The 20,013-nt window shown below is 42.4% G+C and overlaps 1 protein-coding gene across 6 annotated transcripts in view; it reads right to left on the bottom strand.

Moving 5' to 3' along the window:
• Positions 1–19,450, bottom strand: part of FAT3 (FAT atypical cadherin 3) — a 675,042-nt gene extending 655,592 nt beyond the window's left edge. For 3 of the 6 annotated variants that reach the window (XM_054440218.2, XM_063671323.1, XM_063671324.1), the window contains exon 1: positions 17,777–17,903. The gene's annotated coding sequence lies outside the window, so the exon portion shown is untranslated. Of the gene's footprint in view, positions 1–17,776; positions 18,175–18,472; positions 18,527–19,432 lie in introns of those variants that run through there. The other 3 variants (XM_063671321.1, XM_063671320.1, XM_063671318.1) reach the window with 3 other exon arrangements.
• Positions 19,451–20,013: the final 563 nt, after the last annotated feature.

Below are 20,013 nucleotides of genomic sequence, written 5' to 3'. Positions count from 1 at the left end.
CACTCCTCTGAAAAGTACACATTTTTTTCCCTAGAACACATCCACTAAACAAAATAACATTTCCTTCTAATTGTTTCTTGGATAAATACGAATTGCCAGGATAGATCAAAAGCATCAAGCTCAGAACCCTGACTCCTTAAGTAGTAGTTACTGAATAATAATCCATGCCCAGCTCCTGTATCAGGATGTGCCAGCACTGAATATAAGTCCTATTTCCAGGGGTGACCATAAGATTCAGATACGAAACCAATTCCCTGGTAGTTCAGAAACACACTTTCACGTACAAACAAGCAGAACACATGAACTACAGCAATATCAATTTTTCTTTCTTGATAATTGCCTATCGGTCTTATTTCATCCACAGACCTTAAGCTCCTTGAAGTCAAGAACAGTGATTTATTTATCTCCTTGACCTCCTAGCACCCAGCAAGCTTCCACAGTATAATAGGCTCCTGAGAACATTTATGAATCAGTGAAGAACAGCATAGGAGATTAAAGATCCTACCAAAAAAAAGGTGGTTCTAAGCTTTTACTTTAAAAATTGCACTTAAGTTGCCATACAAATATTCTTCCCCTATTTTAACCACTAGTAGTTTTCTGTTGTCCTTTATCAAGATTGTGAAGGAGTAATGCCTCTCAGCAGAATTCAGGATAACCTGTCTTTATCAGATGTCTGAGTCCCTTACCATCAGTAGACAGATAAGACACTTTGGAAAGGTCTGTTTTATAAAAGTCTAAAGTAGCATCTTTAAAGAATTTTGTGTTTGATTCAATACCTTAATCCAGAGATGTGTTCTTAATCCTTGAAAAGAGTCAAATCCTCATCCTAGAGTTCTCAATGTTAAACACAATAGTTGCTCAAATCACCTTTGCCATCAATGTCATCATTCTATTTCTTAATGTGTAGGAGATCATGGTGTAAGATGAATGTCCTTCTTTCTGGTTCTTAACCTTTCTTATATCAAGTGTAAGAGTGTAAAGTGTGCTTTCCTTGAGTTAGCAGTGATTTTAGCCAAACTCTTAGTGCAAACTCAGTGTCTTGACAGCTTTGTATCTACAGGTGTGTAAAAATAACTCCACTGTGGCAAAATAATATAAAGAGAATAATTACTCAATTAGTTAACCATTTAAAACACGACAACTTTCTCAAACTGCAAAAGGCTCATTCAAATGGTATTTTTTTAAAATTTTACTTTTACAAGCATATTTTAAAATAAAAACATCTATCAGACTAATGACTGATAAATAAATCATACCCTTTAACTAAGCAAATGAAACACCAGCAATATTCTGTATTCAATAAATCAGACCCTTTAACTAAGCAAATGAAACACCAGCAATATTATGTATTCATTAAAGGTAGTTGATTCTTACTGAACTAAAATCGGACCCCTCCACCTTCAGTAACTATTAACACATCTGCTCAATCAGATGAAATCAAATTTGAATTACAGAAAATTTAATTTTAAAATAAGTATTACATGAACATTTACCAGCACAGACCTATTTTCTGTGAAATATCTTTAAGAACTCATCACAGATGCAGGTAAATAAAATATCTATCTAAAAATAGAATATTTTGCAATCATAAAAATACTTGAAACAGCAAAGAAACACATCACAAATGAGCTTTTACAATACTGTCTTGGCATATAATTACGTGTATCTTTTAAATATGAGTACTCCATTTCCTGAGGTGCCCGCAATGCTAAGAAGCAAAAGAGAGTTGCAAGGAGATCCTGAAATGAAAAGCCTTACTCATAAGGAGGAGTTTCCAAGAAGGAGCTGTTAAGCTCAGCAGCCTTGGATAGAAAGTCCAAAGCTAACAAAGAGTTAAACACCCAGCATAGCTCAGTAATGAATGCTTAGTAAGTTTGGCCAACGAATATCAAGTAGATACCAGGGCTAGAGCAACTGCTAAAGGGATGACCTCCTTGAATCTCATTTGCATAGCAATGAGATGTCACAAAGGCATTAAGTCTGAAACTGCAATGCTGTTTCTAATCCATGCTTTATTTTGTTGTGACATTAAGCAAACTGCTTTACAAAGTAAAAACAGAAATGATTCCAGCAATGTGGCAAGAAGGGGGGCATGGGGGGGATTCTACAAGGATGTGGATTATAAAATAGACTGGAAAACAGTTCTGCAAAAAGCTACTGAGTAACTGAGCAAAACCAGCTGAAAAGAACAATAAAATAATAACTTCTCAGGACATTTCCAAAAATGAGACCAGGTAAGTAAGTTGCTGGCTTTTGTCAATGGATATGTATTATTTGAGCCAAGAATAATGCATGTCTACTCACAACAGACAAAACAGTATGTCAATAAAATGAGCCAAACTCACTCAAAATGTATCTGTTACAACCTTAGGCTGTATAGGCTGTTGTCTACACTGATGCAAAAACCTTCAATTATAGTTTGGGATTTGTTTTTTTGGGGTTTTGTTTTTTTTTTGGTTTTATTTTGTTTCAAGTAATTGTGCTTGCAAGTATTACTATTAGTTACTACTAAGGGAGAGTGGGGGCTTTTACCTCTACCATGGAAGAATGCAACTTCTTTTAAATACACTGGATTAAATTACACATACAGCCATGGCTGCAAAAGAACAAGAAAAAACAGCATTGTAAGTCTAGCTTTTGTGTTACAAGCAGTTACAAACTGAAAAGACATTCAAGAAAATCTTGAATATTTAAGTTCTATCTGTATTTTTAAAAAAGGAGAAGAAAAGGAAAATGTTTCCAAGCTTTAAATGTCACAAGCTCACTTCTTTCCTAGAGTCTTATACATCAAATTCAAACTCAGTCACAGTACAATTAAATGAAAAAAAATTTAAAACTAAAAAACCTCCTTGAACATGCAGCTTATCCAGTTACAGTTGTTTCACTGCAGTAATTACCAAAGGACATAAAGATATCTGCTCATTTCTGTCATAAAGACAAGCAAAATGAAACTGAACTTTTAGCTGCCTATTACTCAAATTCCTGAACCACCTTTCGAAAGGCATAAAAAGTAACTCTTACCTTAGTGATTTTGATAGAACCTCAGGTTATTCACCAGACATTATGAATCTACTTCAGGCAATGAAATTAATATTTCAGTAAGTCCTCTTCCACGAAACAGGAAGCCTTTTAGTAATGACCTTGGACCAGATAATAGGAAAGGCAAGAAAAGCTGGGTCCAAAGCCAGAGGGTAATTGTGATTCAAAGACTCTTTTATGCAAATAAGACCCCTAATCAAGTTAATGCCATTTTCTACATTTTATCTTCCATCTTTTTATTTACATTCAGCTGAGAAGCCAAAATCAGAAAACAGTAGATTTCCAACTTCCTAATTCAACCTCTCCTGTGCAAGCACAGCCATGGGGAACGGCATGACAGTCATTCAGAATCTTATAAATAGCCCATTCCCAGGAGTAACATGACATGGACTCAAAGCAATTCTGAAGTTAGTTCCAGCAAGTGATAAATTACTCAGGCAGGGGGCAATAACCCACGTTTATTGGGCACTGGTTAACTTTTCCACTTCCTTTTGTGGAGTCAGAGAGCCTGGAAAGGAAAAGTCATTTTCAAGAGGGAACATCTGCACTGTTGACTCAGGAGATGCTCCATTTGCTTCTTGCCTCCTGGGTGCACACTCAAGGTTTAGAAACTCAAACCATATTTGCCATGCACGGGCAGGTGTTTGAAGGGGTACTACAACCTGGAGAAGCTGGATGATTCTCCAGGATCACTATAGGATCACTATGAGTAAGGCTGAAGACAGGCCAGAAACCCAGAATCCAGTAAGAAAATAAATAGCAGTTGGCCCAGGGGGCTCTTTTAGGCAGAGGGGTAAAGAGCACAGGTTGTAGAGTTAGGATCCTATTCTGACACCTCCTGAACAATGTAACCTTGGGCAAGTCACTTAGCAGCTCTATGCCTCAATTTCTTCATCTGTAAGGTAGAGATAATAATAGTATTTGCCTCATAGAGTTGTTGGGGGAATAAATGAGATAATACATGTAAAGCTCTCAGCAATGTTAGTTGTTATTAACAAATGCAAAAATGAATGAAAAGTTGCAAATGGCAAGATTATAAACAAATGCACGTTACTGTTATTAATATTGTCAAGAACTATTTTTTGATAGTCTACTATCAATTCAATACCAACTGACCAGCAGAAAGTTTAGAAGTACTCTGTTTTTTTTCAGGATTCTTTATCCACATTCTTTTTTTCTCAAGTTTCCCACATAAACTTTATCATCTCTATGGTAAAAATAAGATAACAGAAACAGCCCTTCATAATTAAATACATGCATAGTATTTGTTCTCATTACTATTATTATTCAAATAATTTAGGGCAGTATAGTTCTGTGCAGGCTTCTCAAACTTGGATTGACAGCAGTTACAATAATGATTCTTAAAGTTCCTAGGTAAACAAAGATGAAATCTGGAGCATGAGCCCTTTCCCCATCTGTAACGGCCCCAGGCCACCCTAAGTAAGCATGCAATCTAAGCAAAAACAAAAAACAAAACAAACAAACAAAACCTGCTTGCTATGCAAACGAAATTTCAAGATACCCTCAGTTTCTCTTCAAACCAGATTGCCCCCTCTGATTCCCTATGTGGACATTCCAGAGGTGTCTCTGAGTATATACTGGGAGCAACTTTTGGGTGATCAATTTTACTTAAAGATTTAGGGGAGAAAATTTAAGTGCTTTGATGACTAAATAAGTTAATATGTTTCACATTTAAACAAACACATTATGGAACAGACTGCAAAATTAGCACAATTTTTGAAGAAAAATACTCAGCCCTCAAAGAAATCCACCTGATACTCATGTTCTATCTTTGGGCCCACACCCAGATTCTGAGAATATGAAACCCTCCTCCTTTCCCAGTATGGGGGCTGCTACTCTTAATGTTATTATCAACAATAGCTTTAGATTCAAATCCCAACCCTGCCAATTAAGGCCTATGACCTTGTTTCTGCTCCTAACCATGTATTTGTCACCTGTGAAATGATGATATTAATATCTACTTCATAGGACACAGGTGATGCCAGAACAAAAGTGCATATGCAAAGAGTATGATAAAGTAGATACTCAATAAATGATAGCTATTTTCTTCTTTCCCCACGCCACATTCCCCTTTTCCTACATGTTATTCAGGATCTCAGATAGTAATACTCAGAACTCCACCAAATACCACCTATAATTTCTCTTCAAGATGCTAAATTATTCTACCATCCAAAATCTAAAATATCTCATTCATTCATTGGACCAGTATTCACTGAATATTTTTTGGAAGGACTATCTATGAGTGAAAGGGCTCAAGAGGCAAGACAGTGTATGTGAATACACTATTTCAGGTCACCATTCACAGATGACAGGTCTTCTGTGAAACCAAAGGCTATAAAGCCTTCTCGTTTGGAAGAAGGAGGGCAGCAACATCAAAACATGCTGGAATTCCAGGTAACTCCAGTGTGGTATAATATTCTCACCATTGTTCACTAGGATACTGGGGTCCAAATTTAGTTCTCATCAGAGATATTAATAATGATTAAAAGTTATATAAAAGTCCAAGAAAAATAAAGGAAAAGTCCCTAGTCCCAAACAGAGTCACCAAGTAGAAACTGTTCGAAATTGGTCACCAGTGTATCATCTACACAGCTTGCCTGTTTACTATCCAGTTGAATGGTAACATCGATTATACCATTTACACTCAGCACTCACAGACTGCTCCAGCCTGCCCGGAAATCTGCATGGAAGCAAAGGATCAAAATACCCTTTCATCTAAAGAACTGTGAATTAACTCTCTGCCTTTTTAATTACTCTCAATTACATTCCCACTATTTATAAGGATTTTTTCTTTTGCATAACAAAATCCAACTCTAATCAATATATGCAGTATATCCCAGCTGATTAGTATAATTCTTGCTCCACCATGATGCTGGAATTGTGCCAGCCTTACCTTGCACACAATTAAATGTCTGGTAATGCCTGCTGCTACCCAGCAGGCCTCATGAGTTAATAGGGAAAAAACGGGATTTACATTTGCCTCTATCAGCCCCTATGTGCCCTTGCTCCCTCTCATCTGCTTATAGACATGTGCGAAGTATGCCTGGAGAAATAAAGGCCTAAAACAATCACACAAAACTAAAAGGCATGGGAGCATGAGAAAAGGATCTCCAAAGTCTAACTTGTCATCTTCCCATTTCAGTAAATCTCTCTAGAAATAAGATATCCCTTTTCCTACCCACGATTCCAACACTGAACTGTGAGCAAATTCTAAGTACAAGAAAGATTCAGGGATATAGACTCGAATATTATGAATTATGTGCAGTGTATCTCCCAGTCAATTTTTAATAAACACATCATTTAATAAGAAATTAAGAGTATTACACATTTCTCATGCTCCTGTGGATTTGGTGTTAATGAGATTTTGTTTGTTAAACTCACAGAATAACAAAGTGTCTAAAAGACAGACACAGCCTTTTCCAATTTCTATTCATTCAGGGAATAGTCATTGAATATTTTTTGTAGTACGACATTCCCAAGACACGCACCTGCTCACATGTTGATTTCACCAGCCTGCCCCTCAAATAATGCCTATAGTGCAGTGTAATTGAACAAAAAAAAAGGAGGGGGGGGATTTAAATTTTACAAGACTTGCATTTTTACCTATTCTATTATGAACTGTCAGATTACTTCATACATTCGCTTTACATAGACAAGCTTTATTATGTACCAGAAACTGTACCTCCAACCTTTAAAGAAAGATTTTCTTGCCTACAATGGTCACTATGGAGTGACCTATACCCCTGTGGGCCTCTGGGCCTCAGAATATACTGGAAAGCCTCAATCCCTTATGAGGTGTGTTGACTGTAACTTAGTGTAATAATAGTTACAGCACAGGTGTTTATGAATAATTTAATTTTCAAATAGAATTGAGAAAGGCTCCAAGGATTCTTACAATAATAACATCCTTACTTACGTGTTCTATGCTTTCTTGAGACACAAAGAACTCAGCACTGAGATATGCTCCTACCTCCCAGTCTATTTTGCCTTTGACTCTGAACATCAAATGCCATGAGAAGGTACTATTAGGTACATAACACCCTTATCATACATTCCTTGAAGACAAAGTGATGCTACTGAAAGGTGGCTGGACACCTGGATGCATCCAACATGCCTTCTTGATGTGTTCCCGACACTTGCTTAGAACATATAGGAAAGATCCAGAGCTTGAGCAGATCAGCCAATAAAGAGCATGCGTATTTATGCCTAGAGGATCTTTCCCTCAACTGTGAAATGTGGACCTCAGAAGTAATATATCTTTGCAGTACCAGAATCATAATGCAGTCTTAATACCTCAAAGGGATATTTTTCAATATTTGGTCATAGATGGTCAATTGTGGAAGTCCATAATCACTAACCAAGTTGAACATAAACAAATAGAGTCATTCAATTTTAAATATTAAATACCAGCAAGATCTAGCAATAAGAGTGGGAGACCAAAGGTTAACATGTTATCCCACTGAGCCCAGGGAATGATGGCCTATGGGAGAAATAGACACCCGCGCAGGTAATTTCATTACAAGGCATGTGAACAGTGCTGCAATAATACCACAAAGTGTAGGGGGACCTGAATGCAGAGATATGAAGAGACAATATAAGAGGTCAGGTGTAAGCAGTACCTTCAGGACAGCATAGAGCTCCAACCAGTGACTACATGAGCTAGAGAGGGTTGGGAGGGATAAAGGGGCCAAGAAGTACCAAAGAGAGAAAAAGGCAGAAGGGCTGCAGAAGACAAGAGGCCCTGAGAGATGAGGGGCATTTCTCTGGATGCTCCAAAGGCTAGAAATGGGAGTGTCAGCAAAAGTACTGACAATGTCAGAGGTATGATTCTGGGTTGGACTGGCCTGGCCCTTCTGTCCAGAATTTTTTTTTTTTTTTTTTTTTTGAGAGATGGAGTCTTGCTCTGCCACCCAGGCTGGAGTGCAGTGGCACAATCTTAGCTCACTGCAACCTCTGCCTCCTAGGTTGAAGCGATTCTCCTGCCTCAGCTTCCCAAGTAGCTGGGGCTACAGGCATGTGCCACCACACCCCAGCTAATTTTTTTTTTTTTTTTTTTGAGACGGTGTCTCACTGTTGTCACTCAGGCTGGAGTGCAATGGCACAATCTTGGCTCACTGCAACCTCCGTCTCCTAGGTTCAAGAGATTCTCCTGCCTCAGTCTCCTGAGTAGCTGGGATTACAGGCACCCACCACCACACCTGGCTAATTTTTCTATTTTTAGTAGAGATAGGGTTTCACCATGTTGGTCAGGCTGGTCTTGAACTCCTGACCTTGTGATCCACTGGCCTCGGCCTCCCAAAATGCTGGATTACAGGCATGAGCCACCATGCCCGGCAATTTTTGTGTTTTTTAGTAGAGATGGAGTTTCACTATACGTTGGCCAGGCAGGTCTCGAACTGGTGACCTCAGGTGATCTGCCTGCCTCAGCCTCCCAAAGTGCTCGGGTTACAGGCATGAGCCACCACTCCTGGACCAGAAATTCTTAAACTTTAACATTTCCTCAACATCTCCATAAACTAGGTGGACATTTCTGTTTTTTCTCATTCTAGTTCCATCTTCTCCCTTTATTTTCCCCTCTGATGCCGCTTCTCGTCAAAGCAGTACTGAGGGAGAAGGTCAAACTCTTTCATTTTATTATATATTTGAACAAAAACATATTTCCAATATGTATACACTCTTGCATCTCTTTGAGAAATTTAATATACAAAATCTAAACTTAAAAAACAGATAAATGTAAGAGAGACAAATTGTTCTTTACTTTATAAAAATAATTTGCCACATCTGTTTAAATAGTGTATTTTCCCTAGTTGAAAGCATTTAAGATGTGATTTGTTTTGAAAAATGTCATTTACACTCAATGTTTAAAAACATATCTATTGTATAAAGAACAATCTAGGTTTATTCACTTGGATTATTATAGTAACCACTGATGAGCTGTATGAAAGTGATAAATCTCAAAATACCTGCATCTCCCTCTTTCTCTTTGGAGATGAGGTAAAATATGTTATTAATACTACCTATTTAACAAAAATATGCAGAATGTAAACTGAATACAACATGTGCACTGCTGAATACAACTTAGGAATAAAGTGATTAATGCAAGTTATTACACTTACAAAATGTACACTTCCAAATAAAAGAAGATTATCTAATTATCATATAATTCAACAAGATCTAGGGAACTGATCTGGCAATATAATATGTTTTGTCTTACATTTCCCATTCAATTGTTCAATTGCCTAGATTGCCCAATTTCCTCATTGTAGCAGTTGTCTTCTGAATATAAATATAAGTCCCACTGTTAATCCAGGGACTTCCAAGCAGATGATGTCACTTCAGTTCACCATCTTACTGACTTAGGATTGCACATACATTATGACTTATACTTATTTAGCTGAACATCACTCAGGGGAGGAAGCTAACTTTTGAAGGGTCAGCCACCACATTTATTTAATATGCTCCACGCAAAAATCAGTCCAAGATAATAGGAGCACTCTTAGTACACTTTGCCAACAACGACACGGGCCTGAAGAACCCAGCACACGCCACCAAAAAGACCAACAATGTAATGTGTACTTAGTTCAACCAGACTGTGAATGATCTGCTATGTCTACAGGAAAGATGGAATGCTAGATTACTTTAAATAGCTCTGACTTAGAGAACATACCTATGAAGATGAGGAATTAAAAAATCTTATAAAAGTAGCTGTTCACATTAATACCAGTATAGGAGACAGCCAAAATCTAAGTCATAAACAGGTAATGAAAAATCCTCAAGGACTAACTGAACTGTGTTTCTCCCTACCTCACTTGTCAACATTCCCAAGTTCTCTCTTTACTAACTGCAGTACTTTCAGGCACTTATAATCATCAAATGCAGTTCAAAAAGAAATATATCCAACAACAAGAACATTAAAAAAGAATTTCAATCTTCTGTATGATTAGAAACTGTTTCATGCCAACAGTCAGGAATAAAAAGGATTTAAACTAATAAACCATTAACTGAAAAGGATGTAGAGAAATGTGAATTTAAATGTAAATTCTGCTATCAGGTAAATACAATATAAAGCTAGTAGTTATAAAGAGGGAGTTACTCTAATTATTTCTAAGTTGCTAGACCAAAAATTCCACAATAATCATTCTACCTCCCAATTGTTGTTTTCCAGAGGTACTGAGTTTTGCCTAATGCTTTGGTGATGCTTCATAATGTTTACAAGACACCATGCGTCCACTCCATGGAAATAATCATCAATGAGAGAAGCAACATCATCCTAATCAGCTGCACAGTTAAAAAAAAAAAAAAACCGACATCACTGAAGTCAAGAAGCACAAAATGACAAATGGTCAAGTTCCAACAGCTAAAAAGATCCAAGACATTATGAGCTTTTAATGAGTGAAACATGCCATGAGAAAGAGACCTTCTGTCAATAAATCCAAATCCTTGTTCACTAATTAAACCATCTTATACAGTGTCTGAATATGTAGACACCAGACTTCAACATTTCTTAATTATATTCAATTCCAGGCATATTTTTCCATTTAATTGACATTCTGAAATACCTTTACAGTCCTATCAGATAGGTACCAAATTCTCAAGAGAGATTACCACACACTTCTGAATTCTTATTCATTTGATTGAAACTGTTATTAGCAAAGTTTTTTTTTAAGTGGAAAGTATGGGAAAGATTCACACCCCATTCTATCCATAACATGGGCGATGTTAAAGTCATCTGCATTTGGCCCACTTTCATGTGTACATTTCTTTGCAGTGAAGTTCTCCATAGCCAGGCCAATCTGATAAAACCCTAGCTGCAAAATCCACCCTACCATGGGACGGTACCACATGAATCACATAACACACTGCTCACCCAATCACAACAGCAACTGCCATCATTAAGCCATCACTTAGAACCAACAGAGAATTTCACACCACAATCAAAAATAGATTTCAGATGTCCAAAATATTGATCACACAGACTTAAAAAATCAACAAAATGTCATGTGTGATAAATGCTCTAGGTTTCAAAAAAGACCAAGCTGATCCTGCTACCAAGATATAGCCTCATTTTGCTTTGAAAGAAAACACACACAGACTTACATAGAATTTATCTGATTAAAAAAACCCTGATATTTATACTGTCATTAAGCACATTTGTCACTAAACTTAATCTGTGTCATCTGGCATACTCTTAGATGTTTACAATTATCAAATAATGTTCAATGATATTTAGTAGCATTAATAATTTGGGGCTTATCTCAAAATATAAAACATCAATAGCTGCTCCAGAGTGCTCACTTTTTGACATTCCATTGTACTGAAAAGGCTACAATTTTTATTAGATTGTTTGGAATTTAATTTAGTTGAAGTCCTGAAGTTACAATTAAACTTCCACTTAACCTTTCATATCTGTGCCTCATTCAACAGCTGGGCTTATCTCCAACATCTCAAAAAGGAAAAGAAAGAAAGAATTAACTGAAATATTATTTGTAACTGCTCTGAAAAGTACAAGAAGGATCAAGTAATAGAGAACGTCCAAGGTAAAAGTCTGCCTTTTTACTCACATTCTGGAAGCTAATGTTACTTTGTAAGCCATTTTTAAAAAATTTTTTTAAGGTTAAAAACCAAGCAACAGATCTAAATGATGAATACCTAAAGGACAGAACACCTCAGAGTGTTCTGTGACAAAGTTAACCCTGAGATTCATAACTAAGTCTCAAACATAGGAAAACAGAGGACTAAGAATACACCATGTGCACCTGCATGCAGGCTCCCAGACACATTCAAAAATCCTAAAAGTTACCTTTGAAATTGGGGGGTGGGAGACCACAACGGGATAGTGGAGAAAGGACATGAATAAATTCTGAAGTCTCCTCAAAATATTAACTAACATTCCGACAGCCCATTTTGCCTGCCCCATGAATATGTTCTTCCAAAAAGGAGCTCTGCCCTGCCCCCTGACAAATGAAGGAATTAATTTATTTCGTAGTGCCTTGCATACGTTAGGGCTGTAGTAAGAATTATTAAATGGAATTATATTCACTTTAATAACTTACACTCCTTTTAAAAGTTTACTCCACCTCACATTAATCTCTCCCTCCTCCTTGAGGCTCCGGTTCATAGACATTCTTTTGTCGATTAATAAACATTTTAAGATGTGACTTCTAGTATATACACACAGGCATCTCTCATTTTCTCAATAAACAGCACGAAGCAGAAGCAATGGATATATTTTACTATTCTTTGAATCTTGCCCACTGTCTTGTGAAAGAGGTAGAATCAGTAAATATCACTGAAAAGAACTTTAAAATAATTTTTTTAAAAAATAAATAACACGGCTGAGGACGCTGGCTCATGGCTCTAATCCGAGCACTTTGGGAGGCCGAGGGGGCGTGGATCACTTGAGCCAGGAGTTCGAGACCAGCCTGGCCAACATGGTGAAACACCCCGTCTACTAAAAATATAAAAATTAAGATGGCATGGTGGTATGCGCCTGTAATCCCAGTTACTTGGGAGGCTGAGGCACAAGAATCACTTGAACCCAGGTGGCGGAGGTTGCAGTGAGCCAAGAACACGCCACTGCACTCCAGCCTGGGCAATGGAGCGAGACTCTGTCTCTAAATAAATAAATAACAAAAACAAAACAGGGAAAATAGAGGAGAAAGCAAGGCATTTTTTGAAGAGAAAAAATAAATTATTTTAAATCCATGTGACTTTACAGAATTTTAAAAAGGGATATATTTCAGAAGTACAAAGGCAAAAGTTAAAGAAACAACTTTCCTTTATTAAAAAGTCTATAATTCACAGTTTTGGAATCCCGGAAGAGCAGAACGTTGAAATACTAACAACTGCTCAAGGACTCCTCTCAGGGTCCCCTGTATGACTTTTCCGCCCAGGGTAGGCAACACCTTCAACAATGCGTTGTTCAAGGAAGGACAATCCTTGTGGCCCTCCTCACACCTCCTCTAGGTTCTCCACATTCATATATATCTATCTGGTGAAGGAAGTAATACTTTGTTTATGTGAAGAGTTTAATTCATTAAGTTCTGAAATCTGTTTTCTATTTTCTATCATCATGCCAGTTAATCCATTCTCAAATTTTCACCCCTTCCACTTAGCAGAAAAAAAAAAAAAAAGAAAGAAAGAAAATCTAAGTCCTGGAATATGCTAAAATTAAGACTAACCTGAAAATGCCATTCCAATTCAGAATTGCTAGAATGGGTCATTTGTCACTATTACATGTAACTGATAGCCTATTTTGGTAGACCAGAAACTGGCTTGAAGCCACTAGACAAGTGTCAAATATGTTCTCAATAAATTCAGTCTGTGTCACTAAGCTGAATTTCTTTTTCAAGAAAAGGCAGCCTTTCCTGAAAATTATTCTTAGAAATTTGGAGAAAGGGAGGCAATGTAAAAAAAAAACAAAAAAACAAGGAAAGGAATAAAGCTTATTAAAAGAGTAGATACCCTGCAATTGACAGAAAACTCAATAAGTTTGAGAAGCCTGTAGAATTAAATTGACCAAAACACAGAAAAGATATTTACTCTCTGAGTCTTCCCAGAGAAAGTTGTCACACTGTGGTGATCCTCAAGAGGTCAGGATATATTAAAAAACAAAGACCCACTCCTCACAATTTGGGTAGAAAGATGCTGACAATGACATATTCAACAATTAGAGATCAAAAAAGCATTGCAGAAAATTTCACCAATAAGTAAAACTGCATACACAGGAGTTGTGCTTCCTTTAATGTTTTTAAGACCATGCATATCTGTAGAAATCAGAGGCTCTGCTAACTCTAGGAAGGAATTGGGCAGAACACAAATCCTTCACTCTATGTCTGTCAGATCCCTTTCTTTTAAATTTCCATTCCAATTCTAATGTTTGCCACAATCAGCAAAGAAGTGGTTCATCAATAGTCCTTCTTCAGCAATCAAAGGAAATCAATTCAAATGGACAGGCCCACCTGCTCCCATCAGATGATCCCTACTCAAGGCTCCTGCAGAAGAAAAAAAAGGAAAACCTGGGGATGACCCCACAATGGAAAAAAAAATCAAATATCCTCATTACTATCTTTTCCTTCTTGCCCTAGAGGAAAAAGCCAACCCACCAGGCAACTGGACAGATGTGAGCTATGAAGGAATGCCATACCCAAACGCCACAACTGTAAAATAAAGCCACAATGGTCCTTTATGCTTTGTGAGCTATTAATATAGCATAACAACACAACAGCCACCAGGAGCACTCTTCAGACCTGCTGGTAATGACTAAATACCCTCTCCTGCCTGGTAATTGCCTACTTCTTTCTATTTGACATAATTCATCAGCCAGATTAGCTAAGGTCATTCAGGATCGTACGAAGAAGAAAGCAGGGATGATAACATAACCTGACACATCAAAATGTTCTTCTATGAGCAGCCTGAAGAGCCATAGCTTTACAAAAGCTGTGGGCTAGCAAAATAACCATATAGCATACAGGTCAGTGGGTATCCACTGTTTATTGCTACTCATTTCATTTTTGAGTAGCTCAGCACAACTGTAATTGCTAGTTAACAGACAGACTGGGCCCTATTTAAAAAATCCCCAAAATGACTCTGCCAGGGACCAGAATAAATAAAATTTGAAAGAAAGATTTCTAAGAGGCTTGAGAGCCAGTCGCTGGTCAACAAACACTGGCTGTGAAAATCCTGCAGCGACAATAGATGGAGCCAGCCCAGCAGCTGACTGATTTCTGATCTCTGAGCCAGCTGCCTTTCATGTGGAGTTCTCTGTGTGATTCAGATGATATGAAGACATTATAACTGGACAGTTCTGGGAACTTTCTCATCCCAGTGCACTGTGCACAGAAACTGGCCCCAGCATCACTCATTGTTCAAGTTCCAAAAAGGCAACAACTGAGATTCATGATTGAATATCAACATTCGGTTTAATTCTAAGAGACAACTTTTCTCCTTATAAAATGTTAAAAAAAAAAAACTTCCCCCACTCCAACCCTATTAAATAAGAAGCACATCAAAGTGCTAAAGTTATTATGCTTTTTTTTTCTTTGTCTCTTAGAGCCCTGGTTTCCTTGGCTGTTCCTTATTCTCTCACTGTTCAATTGCTCCAATTTAGGAATAAAGAAAAAAAAGGAAGAAGAAGAAAGAAAAAAAGCAGAAGCAGTTGGCTTTGTGCAATTTCTAGGATTCTGAAGAATCTCAATCTCTCAAATCTCTTCTCTCTTCTCTCCTCCATCCCCTCCTCCCTTCCTTTCCTTCTCAGATTCAAATCTCCACGTCACACCAGAACATCATTCAAGCATTCAGTAAATGTGAAGAGTTCAGTGCCTGCTGGTGGAGAAGAAATCTGGGCTCTGTTTGAGGATACTGGATACTAAGATGTGGGCACCTCGGTCCTCAATTCCTAGATGGCGGGCTTCCCCTTTCCACCACCTGAGTTTGCCGCCTGGATCCGGGCAAAGTCGTCTGCAGTCTTTCTGGCCGCTTCTCTGTCTCTCTGCTTTTATTTTAACTCAGCCTGGGCGCAATCAGAGAATCTAATCCTAGCAACAAAGCCAGGAGCACAAATCCACCGTGATGAACTGGTCGGCCTGCTCCCCCGCCCCTTCCTGCCACTACCCCGGACTCGCCTTTGAAAAGACTAGCGTCGGGGCCAGAAAATTAATATGTCCGAGGCAAGGAGGAGAAAAGCGGCAGAATACAAGTGGCCACGAGCGGTTTGGGTTTTGTTGCTGTTTATATGTATATTTTAAACACCAAGGCCCCACGCCCAGGAACCCCAGCCGCTCAAGCCCCGGGTGGGCGCGTCGCACCTCCCCAGGCACTGCCCAGACAACTCGCCCCCTCCCCCTGGGCGCCCTCCCTAGTCTGGCTGGGGCAGGGGCGGGTTGGGGGAGGTTCTCGCGGGTTTGTCTGACACTTGTAAATGGAAGTGGGATCCAACTTGGAAAACAAACGCGCCAGAGTCTGGGGGCGGAGAGGAGCGGGAGGAGAAGAGAGGGGAGAGGGGGGAAAAAGACTTCAATCATTAGCGTGGTCCCAGCGTCCCTCCCTCCCGCCGCGGCTGCTGCAGGTTCGCCCAAACCCGAAGTTGAGTCCCATTGGGCGCGAGGCGGCGGCGGGATGGAGCTGGAGCTCCCGGCCGAGGCGCTAGGAGTCCACCAGATTCCGCGTGCCAGAGCCACCAGCCGCCCACGCTCCGGGCCGCAGGCGCCACTCCCTCCCGGGAGCCTCTCCTAGTCCTTCACGGAGACCTCGCAGGGTCTCCGCAGCCTCCCCGCCCCCAACGTCCATTCCGGGGACCCCTCTCCACCGCCTGGTTTGAGCCCATTATTCCAGCGAGCTGCAGCCTCAGGATGTCGCCGCCAGCACACCCACACCCCGGGAGCGCCCCTGTTCCTCTCATCCCGAGCAACCCAAGCGGCTCTCTTAGCTCGCAGCCAAAATCCGGCCACCCCTGCATCCTTGCCCCAAGCACGCCCCCGCCACCCCCCGCCCACAAGAGGAGAACGGTGGAAAGTGAATAAAAGTTGCTTTCCGCAAAGCCTAATCATGTTCAATGTTAAACCATCTCGGAAAGCACACGCGACAAAAGTCAACGAGAGAGGAGAGGAGGGAATTCAGATCACAGCACAGCTAAAAATATCCGGGCTCGCCATCACGCAAGCCGGGGGGCCAGATGCACTTTAGCTCAGCGACTCCCACTGGCGGAATCCTCGGGCTCACCGCGCGCCGCGCCAAGATGGTCCAGGCCACCTCTACTGCCTCCCCGCCAGCGCCCCTCAGCCCCCTACACTTGCCCTGCACACACACTGGCCTGTAGAGGGGATGTACCCCGCACCGCTCGGGAGTGGGGCCTGAGCTCGGAGCTGGTGCCCCTGGCGTTCTCGCCCCCAATCCGGAGACAGCTCCTCCGCACTCCTGGGACGGTCAGACCCGCGCTGCTTTCTTTTCAAAGACAAGCAGCCTTCCCACACGCCCGCCAAAAATCATGCACTCTCGCAAAGCATTCCGGTTCCCTCTCCTTGTCAAGATAGCAGGGATAGTCTCTGTCCCCAACCACTCCGTAAATGATGTCGCCCCCAGTCGAAGAGCCGCCGCCGCCGTTCACTACATCTCACCCTGACCACAAGCCCCGCAAGCCCGAGTCAGGCGTGGGGAACGGACCCGCAGACTGGTAACCTTTCCCTTTCCTAGCGAAAGTGGAGGCCGGGCTCCCTCTCTGCGCCGCGCCTCGCCTAGCGATGACCCAACTTGCACCTCCGGGTCCCCTAAGTACATCATCCATCGGCATCTGAACATCCCCCACTGCGCCAGAGAGGCACCGGCTGCCAAGCAGGCTCGCCACCTGAACCTTCTCATCCACCTGCAGGGGCGGCTGGGAGCCGGGGATGGGTGCACTGATCCGCAACCCCCCCTCGCAACCCCTCCCCAAATCCTCAGCCCCAAACTTGGCCAACTCTCCGTGTAAACCTCCCGGCTCCCGCCGCAGGGCCAAGCCACCCTCTTCTCCTGTTTGCAGCGGTAGCAAGGGCGGCTCGGGGCTGCGCGGAGGTTGGAACTTTACAAGGTGAAAAGTTTCCCCCACGCGCTCCGTCGGCTCTCGCCTCCCGAGCCCACCTCGCAGCCCATTTGCACCCAGCAGCTGAGGCTGTGCTGCGGCCGGCGCGCTCCAGCCGGTGCACCACGCAGCCAAATCATCACGCTACAAATCCCCACGCACCCTTGCCTCCGCTGGCGATCCACGGCTCTACGAGACGCTTCCCCCGTGGTCTTCCTCACCCGGTGCTCGGCGCTCTTGCTCTGGGCCAGCCGGCCCCCCGGCTGCTGCCGCCGCAGTGCCCAGCGCGCGCTAGCCGGGACTGAGGCCGCGAGCAGAAGCGTTCTGCGCTCGGGACGCCGCCGCCGCCGCCGCTGCCGCCAACGCCGGGGGTTCGCAAGCAGAGGAGGGGAGCCGAGGGGAAGAGAACAGCAGCTGGAGAAGAGGGACGCGGGGCGCGAGATCCCAATCCGCAGCCCAGTTCACAGCGCAGCCTGCGGAAAGGAGCGCCGGCTCTCCTGTCTGCTTCGAGCTGCAGCCGCCGCCGCTACTGCTCGCCGCCTGGCTGCTCCGGGCTCCCCATCACAGCCGACGCCGACGCACGGCCAAGCCCCTCTCCCGTCTCCCCCTCGCGCTTCTCTCTCGCAGTCTCCTCCTCCCAAACCGCGAGCGAAAAGGGCGAGGGGGAGAGGAGTCTGGGCGGCGGGGATGACTAGCGATCTAGGAGCGTGGCGCAGGGGAGAGGGGGCGCGCGGGAGGGGGCGGCGGAGGAGGCGCGGCGAACTGGAGGGCATTCCCGGCGCCGGGCCTGGAAGCGGCTAATTTTAGAGCTCGAGTCTTCCCTCAGCCCTCTGGGGCTCTAGGATAACACCAACGTACTTTCCTGCCGCGGGGAGAGGGTGGTGCTTGCTGGCTTGGGAGAGCTTTCGCACACTGCGTTGAGTCTCAGCCGCACCACAGCCCTGTGAAGACAGAGAACGCGTTACTCTCCTGGGACAAAGAGGAAACTGAGGCGCATCGAGGTTAACATGGTTTATATAACGTCCCAAGGCTAGTTTGTAGTGTGAAGATTAAATCATCAAATGCCGTGCCTCTGGACTAAAAATGTGCCTCCCAGTGAGGGCTCCTACGACTTTCCTAAACATTGAGATCCTGGGTCATCCCTTTGCCTTGTGGAGGAGGGAACTAGACTAAGCAGCTAACGTGGTCCAATCTCTTTACTCTTCCTGTGCCCCCAATATGTTTTAAACATTTTTTGTTTTAATGGAGGACAGGGACTCTGAAGGGGTGGATGATTGATTTGGAGCTTGATGATTGCATCTCCACCCTGTCAGCCCTCCTGGTCACTTCTGCAGCGCCCACCCAAGTCCTAGGACCCCCTAACTACACGCCCTCCATTCCCACACTGCCCGGGTGGAGAGGGGACTCCGCTCATTCCCTGCTCTGTGTATCCTCACACTTTTGCCCTTCTTTTCCTCCCAGCAGAGAAGCAGCCTTAACCCTCTCCACTCGCCACCTACACACACACACACACACACACACACACACACACACACACACAGAGAGAGAGGGAGAGAGAGAGAGCTCAACTCACATCTGTCTCTAAGGCAAGCACAGCTGGCGCATTTCCTCCTATGCTCTCTATCGGGCACTTTCTCCCCAACTCTACCATTGGCACCAGGAGAAAGGGACCCCAGGACTGCAGATCTCTTCCCCAGAGGAAATCGTTACTTTTTTTTAAAACACGAAATTCTCTTTGGAGGGCGAAGTGGGGCTGCTTCTAGAGGGCTATGTGCTCAATCACTAGAGCAAGCGCTTTAAAAAGCCGATTGAGTTTACCTTTCTGGCCTTCGCGCTCCCAGCCTGGGACCTCTGCCCTGTTCACAGCTACACAAAGGCCTCGCCACGCCCCACGGGTGGAAAGTTCTCCTTGAAAGCCTCTAGCAGCCTCGCTGCCTTGACTGCCACATAAAGCACCCGGCATGCTCTGGTCATTGCGCCCTGAGAGTTTAATGTGAATACTAAGGAACAGTGACAGCTCCTCATACATCAGCTAATTCGGGGGTAATAAGCATGATGTTACCAAGGGCTTCATTGTCACGGAAGGCCAGAAGATAGGTCTGGAATGAAGGAAACCACTAACAGGGCTAGGAAAACTTACCTGCTCTCCAAAATGTTAGCATCTGATTAATTTTATTCTGATTTTAGTTTTATTCAGCAGCTTTCTAAGGCACTAAAAGTTTATAGTCATATAAATATGTCCCTGGCATGGCATTTTCCTTGTGACAGAATGCAGCTAACTTTGCATCAAAGGTTTTAATGAATCAATGTATTTCCCACCTGAGTGCTTCTAGGGATGTGCTGAAACGAGTTGGCTCCTGCAGCCAGGCACTTTGGGTAGAGTCGGCTGGTGGTGGTTT

Source organism: Pongo pygmaeus, chromosome 9 (assembly GCF_028885625.2).
Source record: "Pongo pygmaeus isolate AG05252 chromosome 9, NHGRI_mPonPyg2-v2.0_pri, whole genome shotgun sequence".
Lineage (NCBI taxonomy): Eukaryota > Metazoa > Chordata > Mammalia > Primates > Hominidae > Pongo > Pongo pygmaeus.
This window is presented reverse-complemented; position numbering and strand designations above follow the sequence as displayed.